Here is a 15152-nt window from a genome sequence, read left to right on the forward strand (position 1 = left end):
GATTGCTGCTGAATCATATGATAACTCTGTGTTTAGTTTTCTAAGGAACCTCCATACTGTTCTCCATAGTAGTTCTACTAATTTGTGGTCTCATCAGTACTGTGGGAGGGTTCTTTTTTCTCCACACCCTTTCTAGCATTTAATGTATGTAGACTTTTGATGGAGAAGGCAATGGCACCCCACTCCAGTACTCTTGCCTGGAAACTCCCATGGATGGAGGAGCCTGGTGGGCTGCAGTCCATGGGGTCGCTGAGGGTCGGACACGACTGAGCGACTTCACTTTCACTTTTCACTTTCATGCATTGGAGAAGGAAATGGCAACCCACCCCAGTGTTCTTGCCTGGAGAATCCCAGGGACGGGGGAGCCTGGTGGGCTGCCGTCTATGGGGTCGCACAGAGTCGGACACAACTGAAGTGACTTAGCAGCAGCAGCAGTAGCAGACTTTTGATGATGGTTATTCCCACTGGACGGAGGAGCCTGTTAGGCTGCAATCCATGGGGTCGCTAAGAGTCAGACACGACTGAGCGACTTCATTTTCACTTTCCACTTTGATGCATTGGAGAAGGAAATGGCAACCCACTCCAGTGTTCTTGCCTGGAGAATCCCAGGGACAGGGGAGCCTGGTGGGCTGCCGTCTATGGGATCGCACAGAGTCGGAAACAGCATAGCATAGCATTTCCACTGGTGGCTGAGACGGTAAAGCATCTGCCTACAATGCAGAAGACCCGGGTTCGATCCCTGGGTCGGGAAGGTCCTCTGGAGAAGGAAATGGCAATCCACTCCAGTACTCTTGCCTGGAAAATCCCATGGATGGAGGAGCGTGGTAGGCTACAGTCCATGGGGTCGCAAAGAGTCAGACACGATTGAGCGACTTCACTTGATTCCGACTAGAGTGGGGTGATACCTCATTTTAGTTTTGATTTACATGTCTCTAATAATTAGTGATGTTGAGCATTTTTTGTGTGCCTGTTGGCTATCTGTATGTCTTTTTTGCACAGGTGTCTATTTAGATTTTATGCCCAGTTTTTTAATTGAATTGTTTGTTTTTTTGACACTGATCTATGTGAGCTGTTTGTATATTTGGGAAATTAATCCCTTATCACATAGTTTGCAGATATTTTCTCCCATTCTGTAGGTTGTCTTTTCATTTGCTGTGCAAAAGCTTTTAAGGTCCATTTGTTTATTTTTGGTTTTATTTCCATTACTCTAGGATAGTATACAAAAAGATATTGCTGTGATTTATGTCATAGAGTGTTCTGTCTAGGATCATTCTATCATTTTCTTTGAGGAGTTTTATAGTATCTGGTCTTACATTTAGATCCTTAATCCATTTTGAGTTTGCTGTTGTATTTGGTATTAGAGAATGGTTTAATTTCATTCTTTTATAGGGAGCCCAGTTTTCTCAGCACCACTTACTAAAAAGACTGTCTTTTCTCCATTGTATATTCTGGCCTCCTTTGTAAGAGGTTAATTGACTGTAGGCGCAAGGGTTTATTTCTGGACGTTCATCCTGTTCCAATGATTTCTATTTCTGTCTTTGTGCCAGCACCATACTATTTCGTTTACTGTGGCTTTGGAGTATAGTCTGAAGTCACAGAGCCTGATTTCTCCAGCTTCACATTTCTTCCTTAAAATTGCTTTGACTTAAAGACTTTTAAATTACACTTTTTGCTATTTCAAAAATAATATGCTCCTATTATATAAAACTTTGAAATCGTAGAAGAGAGGGGTAAAAATTGTCCCCTCTTATGCCATTTCAGCTCAGTTCAGTTCAGTCACTCAGTTGTGTCCAGCTCTTTGCAACCCCATGGACTGCCGCACGCCAGGCCTCCCTGTCCACCACCAACTCCCAAGAGTCCACCCAAATTCATGTCCATCGAATCAGTGATGCCATCCAACCATCTCATCCTCTGTCATCCCCTTCTCCTCCCGCCTTCAATCTTTCCCAGCATCAGGGTCCTTTCAAATGAGTCAGCTTTTCGCATCAGGTGGCCAAAGTATTGGACTTTCAGCTTCAACATCAGTCCTTCCAAAGAACACACAGGGCTGATCTCCTTTAGGATGGACTGGTTGGATCTCCTTGCAGTCCAAGGGACTCTCAAGAGTCTTCTCCAACACCACAGTTCAAAAGCATCAGTTCTTTGGCACTCAGCTTTCTTCACAGTCCAACTCTCACATCCATACATGACCACTGGAAAAACCACAGCCTTGACTAGACAGACCTTTGTTGGCAAAATAATGTCTCTGCTTTTTAATATGCTGTCAAGGTTGGTCAAGGCTTCCCTGGTGGCTCAGAGGTTAAAGCATCTGCCTGCAATGCGGGAGACCTGGGTTCGATTCCTGGGTTGGAAAGATCCCCTGGAGAAAGAAATGGCAACCCACTCCAATATTCTTGCCTGGAGAATCCCATGGACGGAGGAGCCTGGTGGGCTATAGTCCATGGGATGGCAAAGATTCTGACAGGACTGAGTGACTTCACTCACTCACTAGGTTGGTCATAACTTTCCTTCCAAGGAGTAAGCGTCTTTTAATTTCATGGCTGCACTCACCATCTGCAGTGATTTTGGAGCCCCCAAAAATAAAGTCTGACACTGTTTCCACTGTTTCCCCATCTATTTCCCATGAAGTGATGGGACTGGATGCCATGATCTTAGTTTTCTGAATGTTGAGCTTTAAGCCAGCTTTTTCACTGTCCTCTTTCCCTTTCATCAAGAGGCTCTTTATTTCTTCTTCGCTTTTTGCCATAAGGGTGGTGTCATCTGCATATCTGAGGTTATTGGTATTTCTCCCGGCAATCTTGATTCCAGCTTGTGCTTCATCCAGCCCAGCGTTTCTCATGATGTACTCTGCATAGAAGTTAAATAAGCAGGGTGACAATATACAGCCTTGATGTCCTCCTTTTCTTATTTGGAACCAGTCTGTTGTTCCATGTCCAGTTCTAACTGTTGCTTCCTGACCTGCATACAGATTCTCAAGAGGCAGGTCAGGTGGTCTGGTATTCCCATCTGTTTCAGAATTTTCCACAGTTTGTTGTGATCCACACAGTCAAAGGCTTTGGCATAGTCAATAAAGCAGAAATAGATGTTTTTCTGGAACGCTCTTGCCTTTTCAATGATCCATCGGGTGTTGGCAACTTAATCTCTGGTTCCTCTGCCTTTTCTAAATCCAGCTTGAACATCTGGAAGCTCACAGTTCACGTACTGTTAAAGCCTGGCTTGGAGAATTTTGAGCATTATTTTACTAGCATGTGAGATGAGTGCAATTGTGTGGTAGTTTGAGCATTCTTTGGCATTGCCTTTCTTTGGGGTTGGAATGAAAATTGACCTTTTCTAGTCCTCGGGCCACTGCTGAGTGTTCCAAATTTGCTGGTATATTGAGTGCAGCACTTTCACAGCATCATCTTTTAGGATTTGAAATAGCTCAACTGGAATTCCATCACCTCCACTAGCTTTGTTCCTAGTGATACTTTCTAAGGCCCACTTGACTTCACATTCCAGGATGTCTGGCTCTAGGTGAGTGATCACACCATCGTGATTATCTTGGTCGTGAAGATCTTTTTTGTACAGTTCTTCTGTGTATTCTTGCCACCTCTTCTTAATATCTTCTGCTTCTGTTAGGTCCATACCATTTTTGTCCTTTATTGAGCCCATCCTTGCATGAAATGTTCCCTTGGTATCTCTGATTTTCTTGAAGAGATCTCTAGTCTTTCCTAGTCTGTTGTTTTCCTCTATTTCTTTGCATGATCGCTGAGGAAGGCTTTCTTATCTCTCCTTGCTGTTCTTTGGAACTCTGCATTCAGATGCTTATATCTTTCCCTTTTTCCTTTGCTTTTCACTTCTGTTCTTTTCACAGCTATTTGTAATTCCTCCTCAGATAGGCATTTTGCCTTTTTGCATTTCTTTTTCTTGGGGTTGGTCTTGATCCCTGTCTCCTGTATAATATCACAAACCTCCGTCCATAGTTCATCAGGCACTCTGTCTATATCAGATCTATTTCCTTAAATCTATTTCTCACTTCCACTGTATAATCGTTAGGGATTTGATTTAGGTCATACCTGAATGGTCTAGTGGTTTTCCCTACTTTCTTCAATTTAAGTCTGAATTTGGCAATAAGGAGTTCATGATCTGAGCCACAGTCAGCTCCCAGTCTTGTTTTTGCTGACTGTATACAGCTTCTCCATCTTTGACTGCAAAGAATATAATCAGTCTGATTTCTCTGTTGACCATCTGGTGATGTCCATGTATAGAGTCTTCTCTTGAGTTGTTGGAACAGGGTGTTTGCTATGACCAGTGTGTTCTCTTGGCAAAACTCTGTGAGCCTTTGCCCTGCTTCATTCTGTACTCCAAGGCCAAATTTGTCTGTTACTCCAGGTGTTTCTTGACTTCCTACTTTTGCATTCCAGTCCCCTATAATGAAAAGGATATCTGTTTTGGGTGTTCTAAAAGGACTTGTAGGTCTTCATAGAACCATCCAACTTCAGCTTCTTCAGAGTTACTGGTCGGGGCATAGACTTGGATTACTGTGATATTGAATGGTTTGCCTTGGAAACGAAGAGATCATTCTGTCATTTCTGAGATTGCATCCAAGTACTGCATTTCGGATTCTTTTGTTGACCATGATGGCCACTCCGTTTCTTCTAAGGGATTCCTGCCCACAGTAGTAGATAAAATGGTCACCTGAGTTAAATTCACCCATTCCAGTCCATCTTAGTTCACTGATTCCTAGAATGTTGACATTCACTCTTGCCATCTCTTGTTTGACCACTTCCAGTTTGCCTTGATTCATGGACCTGACATTCCAGGTTCCTGTGCAATATTGCTCTTTAGAGCATCGGATGTTGCTTCTATCACCAGTCACATCCACAACTGGGTGTTGTTTTGCTTTGGCTCCATCCCTTCATTCTTTCTGGAGTTATTTCTCCACTGATCTCCAGTAGCATATTGGGCACCTCCCGACCTGAGGAGTTCATCTTTCAGGGTCCTATCTTTTTGCCTTTTCACACTGTTCATGGGGTTCTCAAGGCAGGAATACTGAAGTGGTTTGCCATTCTCTTCTCCATAGGCTACGTTCTGTCAGAACTCTCCACCATGACCCTTCCGTCTTGGGTGGCCCTAAAGGGCATGGCTCATAGTTTCATTGAGTTAGACAAGCTGTGGTCCGTGTGATCAGATTGGCTAGTTGTCTGTGACTGTGGTTTCTGTCTGTCTGCTCTCTAATGCCCTCTGTCAGCGTCTGCCGTCTTACTGGGGTGTCTCTGACCTTGGACGTGGGTATTTCCTCTCAGCCGCTTGCCGCTCCAGCTCTGCATTATGCCGTTTAAAGATACCTATGATGTAACATTTTACTCCTTCCTTGCAGTGCTTTCTCTAAGAATATTCTAGTTTGAAAAATGTCAGCTTCCCTAGAAACTATCAGATCTATACCTTTATAATTTTATAAAATAGTCAACTTATCTCTCCTCTCACCCTCCCCATGACGGTTTTTACAGTTCATCATTCATGATCAGTCATGGAGACTTGATGCTGTATATACCTAGAAGACTAACGTATTTTGTCTTTTAAATTATTTCATACTTACTGGACTTAGGTTTACGAAAGAATTGCGTTCAGATGTGAGTGTTACCTACTTTGACTGTTTTACATTGTCTTCTGTTTATTCTGTTCTTATTCTTACAAAATGAAGATTGTCGTCCAAGTAGAGTAAACAGGTGATGCTGATGAAGGGAGACTCAGCCTTCAGGTTTTGGAGGGACAGGGAGTAAAACCAAGATACACAAGCAAAAGTGTTTGTAAAGAATACTTTTTCCAAAAGTCATTAGTCAGGCTTCCCAGTGCCAACTGATGGATTTTGCTCACATAAACCATGTTTTTATCATATAAACAGAAGAGTAACTGTTTATTGCCTTGAGGAGCTTAGGGGCCAGCTATGATGAGTAGGAGACTTTAACAGAAGCTGCACCTCAAAGTACTTTGGTGTCTGAGGCCTGGACTGCTGGTTGCCATGTCTGTGTGTGCGTCTGAGGCCTGGACTGCTGGTTGCCGTGTCTCTGTGTGTGTGTCTGAGGCCTGGACTGCTGGTTGCCGTCTCTGTGCGTGCGTCTGAGGCCTGGACTGCTGGTTGCCGTCTCTGTGTGTGTGTCTGAGGCCTGGACTGCTGGTTGCCGTCTCTGTGTGTGCGTCTGAGGCCTGGACTGCTGGTTGCCGTGTCTCTGTGCGTGTGTCTGAGGCCTGGACTGCTGGTTGCCGTCTCTGTGTGTGCGTCTGAGGCCTGGGCTGCTGGTTGCCGTCTCTGTGTGTGCGTCTGAGGCCTGGGCTGCTGGTTGCCGTCTCTGTGTGTGCGTCTGACGCCTGGACTGCTGGTTGCCGTCTCTGTGTGTGCGTCTGACGCCTGGACTGCTGGTTGCCGTGTCTCTCTGTGTGCTGCTGTCATTTATTGTAACAGTTGCTCACAGAGTGTGTTTCAGAAGGAAGTCAGCTGGAGACTTTAGCACTTAGCTTTAATACATGAATCTTGACGTTGCTTGGCCCTCCCTTGCCAATTTTGTATTCTCTGGTTTTGTTTTGGGGTTTGGAATAATTGTGCTTTGTTATCCTTATACTTACTAAGATTTTATCAGACATGAAAAATTTTCTACATCTTTTAAAATGACAACGCTTAGGGCATTTCAAACCTCAATCTGCTATGATTGGAGAGTGACACTTCCACCTACCTTCCATGCCTTTAAAAAAATAAATTCCGCCTGATAAATTCTTACTCTAGTGAGAAATCTGAGTGAGTTGGTTTGGTTTTTCCTAGTGATGTGCATACTAGCCTATGTACAGGAGCAAATCTTACCACCATTTTGTGTCCACCAGTGTACCTGTGTGTCATTGTTTTACAGTGCTTTACAAATACCTTTTTACCTATTGTGTAACCTCTTGGCATTTTCAGTCCTCGTAGCATCATACGGGACGCCTGGAGAGGAGAGGAGAGCGCAGTGGTGAGGAGCACGAAGGCGCTGACACTTTGGCCTTGGTTGCCTCAGTGTGGGGTCCTCGTACGTCACCAGTGTGTTATATGGACTGATCTGTAAAATTTAGTTTTGAATATACTCTTTAATTTGCCTTTGTAATTTCCCTTAAATATATTTCTGCTGTACCCTGTGACCACTGAAGTGGTTAGTCGTTCAGTCATGATTCATTCTTTGCGACCCCATGGGCTGTAGCTTGCCATGCTCCTCTGTCCATGGAATTCTTAAGGCAAGAGTAATGGAGTCGGTAGCCGTTCCCTCCTTTAGGGATTCTTCCTGACCCAGGGATCAAACCAGGGTCTCCTGCAATGCAAGCATATTCTTTACCATCTGAGCCACCAGGGAAGCACCAGTGACCACTGAGCAAGTCTTAAAATTCATCAGTGACGTTATAAGAATTTAGAAAACATTCATATTACAAATGATAGTGTTCCAAAAGTTTAACTCATACCTGTATTTTACTTTGGAATTCTAAAAACAGGTTTCCGGTAGACATGTTGTTGTATTTGATAGGTAACTTTCCCAAACGAGCCAACAAAAACCCTTTTTACCTTACACTATACAGAAGAATAGAAGTATCAAACCCAGCCACTGTGTGTTAACAGTGTTTCTAAGAGAAAGGGCACTCAGTTCAGTTCAGTCGCTCAGTCGTGTCCGACTCTTTGCGACCCCGTGAATCACAGCACGCCAGGCCTCCCTGTCCATCACCAACTCCCGGAGTTCACTCAGACTCAAGGCCATTGAGTCGGTGATGCCATCCCTCCATCTCATCCTCTGTCGTCGCCTTCTCCTCCTGCTCCCAGTCCCTCCCAGCAAGAGTCTTTTCCAGTGAGTCAACTCTTCGCATGAGGTGGCCAAAGTACTGGAGTTTCAGCTTAAGCATCATTCCTTCCAAAGAACACCCAGGGCTGATCTCCTTTAGAATGGACTGGTTGGATCTCCTTGCAGTCCAAGGGACTCTCAAGAGTCTTCTCCAACACCACAGTTCAAAAGCATCAATTCTTCAGTGCTCAGCTTTCTTCACAGTCCCAACTCTCACATCCATACGTGACCACTGGAAAAACCATAGCCTTGACTAGACAGACCTTTGTTGGCAAAGTAATGTCTCTGCTTTTGAATATGCTGTCTAGGTTGGACATAACTTTCCTTCCAAGGAGTAAGCTTGGAAGTAAGTAAGTTATTTCATGGCTGCAATCACCATCTGCAGTGATTTTGGAGCCCCAAAAAATAAAGTCTGCCACTGTTTCCACTGTTTCCCCATCTATTTCCCATGAAGTGATAAGACCAGACGCCATGATCTTAGTTTTCTGAATGTTGAGCTTTAAGCCAACTTTTACACTCTCACTTTCATCAAGAGGTTTTTTAGTTCCTCTTCACTTTCTGCCATAAGGGTGGTTGTCATCTGCATATCTGAGGTTATTGATATTTCTCCCGGCAATCTTGATTCCAGTTTGTGCTTCATCCAGCCCAGCGTTTCTCATGATGTACTCTGCATAGAAGTTAAATAAGCAGGGTGACAATATACAGCCTTGATGTACTCCGTTTCCTATTTGGAACCAGTCTGTTGTTCCATGTCCAGTTCTAACTGTTGCCTCCTGACCTGCATATAGGTTTCTCAAGAGGCAGGTCAGGTGGTCTGGTATTCCCATCTCTTGAAGAACTGTCCACAGTTGATTGTGATCCACACAGTCAAAGGCTTTGGCATAGTCAATATAAGCAGAAATAGATGTTTTTCTGGAACTCTCTTGATTTTTCCATGATCCAGCAGATGTTGGCACTTTGGTCTCTGGTTCCTCTGCCTTTTCTAAAACCAGCTTGAACATCAAGAAGTTCACAGTTCACGTATTGCTGAAGCCTGGCTTGGAGAATTTTGAGCATTACTTTACTAGCGTGTGAGATGAGTGCAATTGTGCGGTAGTGTGAGCATTCTTTGGCATTGCCCTTCTTTGGGATTGGAATGAAAACTGACCTTTTCCAGTCCTGTGGCCACTGCTGAGTGTTCCAAATTTGCTGGCATATTGAGTGCAGCACTTTCACAGCATCATCTTTCAGGATTTGAAATAGCTCAACTGGGATTCCATCACCTCCACTAGCTTTGTTCCTAGTGATGCTTTCTAAGGCCCACTTGACTTCACATTTCAAGATGTCTGGCTCTAGGTGAGTGATCATACCACCGTGATTATCTTGGTTGTGAAGATCTTTTGTATTTTGGAATGTTAGAAGCACAGCTTTAACCCAGCCCAGATGATGATGGCAGTAAAAGAGGAACAGAAGCTGGGGGTCTCCTGCTGTGGTAGCGACCTTGGCCTGGGGTTCTGGCAGGGAGGCTTATAGTGTTGGTGAGGGGCACAGTGAGCTCTCTCAGATCGCTGGTGATTCTAGATAAAAGTTCACAAGTAGGTTTGCAGGGCCTTATTCAAGCTCATCCAACTAAAGCACCTTTTATTTGACTATAGAATTCTTAAAAAATTTTTGAAGTAGTTGACTAAAAATGAAGAGATTACAGATAAAGATTTACATTTCCAGCTTCTCTTAGAAAAAGAGTTAACTGAGGTGCTTTAGGCTGGGATGTGCTGTCCACTCCATTGGTCCCTTGTGTTCCACTGGGCAGTCTGCTTCCTCATTTACGCTGTCTCCTTGGGCTCCAGGCTTGGCGCTCGCTGTTTCTGAGCTGGCTGCCCTAGGGCCGGCCCGCCGGATGTCCGCTGAGAGCTGGGATGTGTGCAGACATCATCTGGGAGGGATGGACCCTGCCAAGGAGAGCAGAGGTAACCATGTGCTCTCCAACCCCTCCCCCTTGCACTCACTGCTGCTGCTGCTGCTAAGTCACTTCAATCTTGTCGGACTCTGTGCAGCCCAGTCCAACCCCATAGACGGCAGCCCACCAGGCTCCCCCGTCCCTGGAAGGGATTGTTTTAGGGCAGGGGTAGAGCATGTTTGGTGAGTTCAGCCACTTGGGGTAAGAACAGAGGAGCAGCAGGAGTGTTCATCGTCATTTTACTTGACCTTCTCCCGAGCTGGGGAGGGAATCGGCGGCGGCGGCGGCGGGCTGTGGGGCTGGGTGCACTGTGCACACCTCTCCTCGGCCCGGCGCCCCCTCCCCCCCCCCCCACCATGCCCACGCCTGGGGCTGCACTGGGAGCAAGGGAGGGGCGTGACAGGAGGGGCTGAGGGGAACCAACCCCTGGGGTTGCTTTCTGCCGGAAGGGAGGAGCAGAGCTCCTGCAGTGCTGAGAAGGGGTTGCTGGTTACCTAACAGTCAGAAAGGCACTGTCATGGTACAGAAATCCTGTTTTGTTTTTTTTTTGGCGAGGGGGAAGACTAGAGTTCTTTCTTCTGAAACTAAAAAAAGACTTGGGTTTTTTTCTTTAAATTATAATGACACAATTCTACACTTATTTTTAAATTTGAAGAGCCCGAAAAACAGACTTCAGACTTTTCCTAACAGAAACTGCAGGTTTTGTGTTAAATATAAACATATACCCAATGTGATGAACTTAATGGAATTAGCAGGGTACTCACTGTTATCAGCACTTTTATCAAATGGGCTGGAAAGCTTCTACGTTAAGATTGTCTTAAACACCTCTTCTGTTTGTTTTGCATTTGTTAAATTGACTGCAGCTAACCCTTATCCACAGTGAACTCGCAGGCCTCTAGGAAAGATTTTATGTTAGATGGACAACAAAACTGAACGTCTGTTGTGTTCTTTCTCTGTAACTTGAAATGGGCAAATTACAGTGTTGTGAATTACTTGTATCTTCTTTTCCTGAAGTCTCTTCTGTCTGCAATAGAGACATATGTTTTGAGTCACTAAAAGTGCTGTCATTAACTTTATTTTTTAATTTTTGTTTTATTTTGGAGTTTAGTCAGTTTACAGTGTTCTGTTAGTTTCAGGTGAATAGCACAGGGCTTTAGTTTAAAAGGGCATTCATTAGCTTTTAAGTGAGTATTGCCTAACCGTGAGTGGACAAGTGCTGAGGCATCTTGTAAACCCCTAAAATGATTGGTATGTGGAGTTGTGCATGTTACTGTTCATATCATGGGGATGGTAATAGACACATTTTTTTCCAATAGAGATTCTGTGGAATAACACATCATGATGCTAGTATGAAAGTAAGCTCACATCTGACTGTTACACCGGTTCACATGAGAGAGAAGTTGTACTTTCTTACCATGTTGAATTAGACCTGGTAAAAATTATTCAGAAAAGAAATTAAACAAAAAATATATATTGTCTATATAAATGAAAACTTAAAAGAGCTGAAGGTTAGTATGATGATAGAGTAATTCTAGGTTTTATCTGATCTAGTTTAATGAGTATTTTTGTATATATTTCTTTGCACTTATGCATGAGCACATCTGTAGGATATGTTTCTAGGAATGAACTTTCTAAATTAAAAATATAAGCATTTAATCATTTTTACAGATAGTGCTAATTTGTCTTGTTCTTTTTAAAAAATGATTTTATTGGAACTGTGAAGTTGTCAGAGTAGTATAAAGAACCTCCTCTAACCTTTACTTAGCTACAGAAATGATCAGTCTTGTTTAATCTATAGCCACCCTGTTTCTACCCTTCTCAATAATTTTGAAACAAATCTCACATATTTTATGCATAAATAATTCTGTGTGTGTCTGTAAAAGATAAGGACTTTAAAAACTGATAACCATGATAATATTCTTGTACTTTAAAATATAAAGGTTTTTTGTATCATTAAATATTCAGTCATTGTGTACATTTCAGTTGAGTTATAAATGCCATTATTTTTAATGCTTTATTTGTTTGAATCCTTGTCCACATAAGCAGTTGGCAGATACATCCTTTACATCTTTAAAATTAAACGTTTCCAGTCCATCTTTTTTTTCTTTTTCCCCCTTTACAATGTATTTGTTGTAAACACCAGAGTTTTGATCTGTAGTTTTCAAGTCTGTGTTTTGCTAATTGTATACCTGTGGTATAATTAAAATGTTAGAGTCCTCTGTATTTCCTTTAAATTTGTAGTTGTATCTGGAAGCTTAATTGGATTCAGGTTTTCGGATGGTGGTGTGTTCTTCCATCTGGAAGTGCACCGTGTCTAGTTGACTTTTTATATGAGATTAGCCAGTAATACATTCAAAGCATCCGTCCATTAATTCAGTAAGGATTGCAAGATTGTGATATTCTACTTCATCTTCTGTTTTTATTTATAAGTTGATTATCTCTGTGAAGCTGGGTGATCTGTTGTTATCCATTGGGATAGCTCATATGCCAAGGAAAGAGAAGACGTGATTCTCTTTGTGTATTTCAGTTCAGTTCAGCCGCTCAGTCGTGTCTGACTCTTTGCGACCCCATGAATCGCAGCACGCCAGGCCTCCCTGTTTGTGTATTTAGTCAGTTTCAAAATAGTAAATTGGCTAACATCCTCCAGTGGTGATCAGTCACTTCTAGTCATTAGAAGTTATTATCTTTATCAGTATTCAAATTTTTCCAACTTCAATTGGTGAGAACCCCTTAAGTTGACTCTTACGTTTTCGAGTAGACTTTTAACTTCCTTTCTACTGTTACACCTGATGTGTCACGCTCATCTTGTAAATATTCTATCCAGACCTGCAAGCGGCCATTTGTCCTGGGAGCCCTAGTCCCTAACACCTTTATCCTTGGATCTAGCTAATCCATTGTCTTCTTAGTAGACTTTATGCTCATCAAGAGAAATGCAGGATTTATGTAATTTCTTTAACTTCTTATTTCCTGTTAGAGGATAGTTGATTGACAGTGTTGTAGTAGTTTCAGATGTCCAGTAGAGTAACGCTCACACACACACACGTATCAGTTCTTCTTCACTTCTTCTCCCATGCAGCTTGTCACACGGTGTTTGGCAGAGTTCCTGTGCTGCACAGCTGGACCCTTGTTAGCTGTCTACTTCAAACACAGCAGGATCGACTTTCCAATCCCAGAGTCCCCAGCTGTCGTCCCCACTCCCCACCTACCCCAGCGACCAGAAGCTTGTTCTCCAAGTCTCTCCGTCTGTTTCTGCGTTGTAAATAAGTTCATTTTGTATCATCCCTTTTAGACTCTTCAAATAAGCTGCATCATACAGTATTTCCTTTCTCTGACCTACTTCACTCAGTATGACAGTCTCCAGGCCCATCCATGTTGCTGCAAATGGCATTACAACTCTCTTCTCAGTTCAGTTCAGTTCAGCCTCTCAGTCGTGTCCGACTCTTTGTGACTCCATGAATCTCAGCACGCCAGGCCTCCCTGTCCATCACCAACTCCCGGAGTTCACTCAGACGCACGTCCATCGAGTCAGTGATGCCATCCAGCCATATCATCCTCTGTCGTGGTTGAGTGGTATTCCATTGTATAGATGTACCACATCTTTATTTGTTCCTCTGTCAATAGGACATTTAGGTTGCTTCCCTCGTCTTGGCTGTTGCAAACATTGCTGCAGTGATTGTTGGGGTGCTCATATCCTTTCAGACCATGTTTTCCTGTGGATGTGTGCCCAGGAGTGGGTGTGCTATATGTTTAGATTTTTAAAGAGCATTCATACTGTTTTCCATAGTGACTGTACTAGTTTATGTTCCCATCAACAAGGTAAGAGGGTTCTTACCTTGTGCCCATCCTGTCTAGCGTTTATTGTTGGTAGATGTTTTTATGATGGCCATTTTGACTGATAACGAGATGATATCTGTTAGTTTTGATATGCAAGAAATATAAGATTTATAGTCAGTATATCTTGAATGCGGGTTGTAAGACCTCCAAACAAGAGATTGACTTTACTTTTGAAGTGGTTAATAGTATCCCCTGGAAAAGAAGACACTCAGTTGTGTGCTTGGCAGTTGCCTCTACTGGGAAGTGCAGTTTCCTGTATAATCATTGGCTTTTCTGCAATCCAGGTAGCTTGGCAGGTGTTAGGATGGGATGATAAAACTTCTCTCGGTGAAGAAAAGGACCTCAGCCTCCAAGCAGTGCAGACTGCCAGTTGGGAAGCTTTGCAGTCTGTTGATGTAGCCTGACTAAATAATGGATAGGGCTGAAAGGAATCTGTGAGGCTTTATTACTTCCCTTGTCACTTGGCTATGTGTATTCTGTTAGGTAGGGACTTGTATTCCCATATTTATAGAATTGAGAATACAGTTATGTAGTTCATTTGAAATGAAAATTAAAATTATATAGTAGCATATTTAACTGTAAATCAGATATCTCTCAAATTTTTTCTTTTTCTGGGCACTAATTATTGCAAAAGATGCCAGGTCCCCAAACTAGCTCCTGTATATAATCTCTCTCTCCTTTTTTTGTGTTACTGTTAGTATTAGCGTCAAAAAATCATGACTATAATCCTGTAATTCTGTGGTAGTACGGTGTGGATAATCTCTGAGGACAGGAGTGTAAGCACGCACACTTGTCCCGAAACGTTGGAGTAGTGCCTGGCACGAGGCACAGTCGCCAGTACCAGTTTAATGAACGGCCGGTAACAGTTTCTGTTTCTAAACTAATAGTTTCAGTTTATTCCTGTCCCTTCAAAATCAGTGGCCTTTAAATTGCATTTAGTTCAACTGAGTTCACCTGACATCCTGTTTAAAAAGAAATGCAACAGTTACATGAATTTGTGACACTAATTCCTTCATTGAGCAAGTTGTGGGGAAGTGGAGGATGCTGGATACTGTGCGGTACCCTGGGAGGCAGAGGTGAGGCCGGTCCTCCAGGAGCCGAGTCTCCTGAGAGGGGCCAGAGACAGGCGAGCGTGCGCAGTGTGCCCGCCGTGTGCACGCGGGCGGAGTGGTCCCGAGAGTGGCTCTGCCTTCGGGCTGTTAGGTTTTGTGGCTCAGATTTCCCAGCACCACTTTGGGCGAGTTGCTTACTTTCTCTGGTCTTAATTTCCTCGTCTGTATTATGTTGTAGAACCTAATTCTTTTGGGGAAGTTTGGTGAAAACTTTCTTCCAAAATGACATTTGAGCTGTTGTAGATTATTGAAGAACCTAAATGTTTTTTTCCTCTCCTTCGTCCTCCTTCAGATTACAGTTTAAATGTTACTTCCTTGCAGCGGTTCTCTCTGATTCACACTGGCGGCCCTAACTGCTAACTAAGTCTCCAGCTGCACGCCTGTTTCACTCTGTGTTTTGTCTTTTTGCTCGTATTATCCGGGGATACTTGTTTCTCT

General features: G+C 43.2%; 1 protein-coding gene across 20 annotated transcripts in view; it reads left to right on the plus strand.

The window, feature by feature from the left end:
• The window catches only part of TAF2 (TATA-box binding protein associated factor 2), a 104786-nt gene that overhangs the window by 70446 nt on the left and 19188 nt on the right, over positions 1-15152 (plus strand). The window lies entirely within an intron of this gene.

The sequence above is a fragment of the Bos grunniens genome, chromosome 14 (genome assembly GCF_055505025.1).
Source record: "Bos grunniens cultivar Pamir isolate PY7600 chromosome 14, Bosgru_T2T1.0, whole genome shotgun sequence".
NCBI classification, from domain to species: Eukaryota; Metazoa; Chordata; class Mammalia; order Artiodactyla; family Bovidae; genus Bos; species Bos grunniens.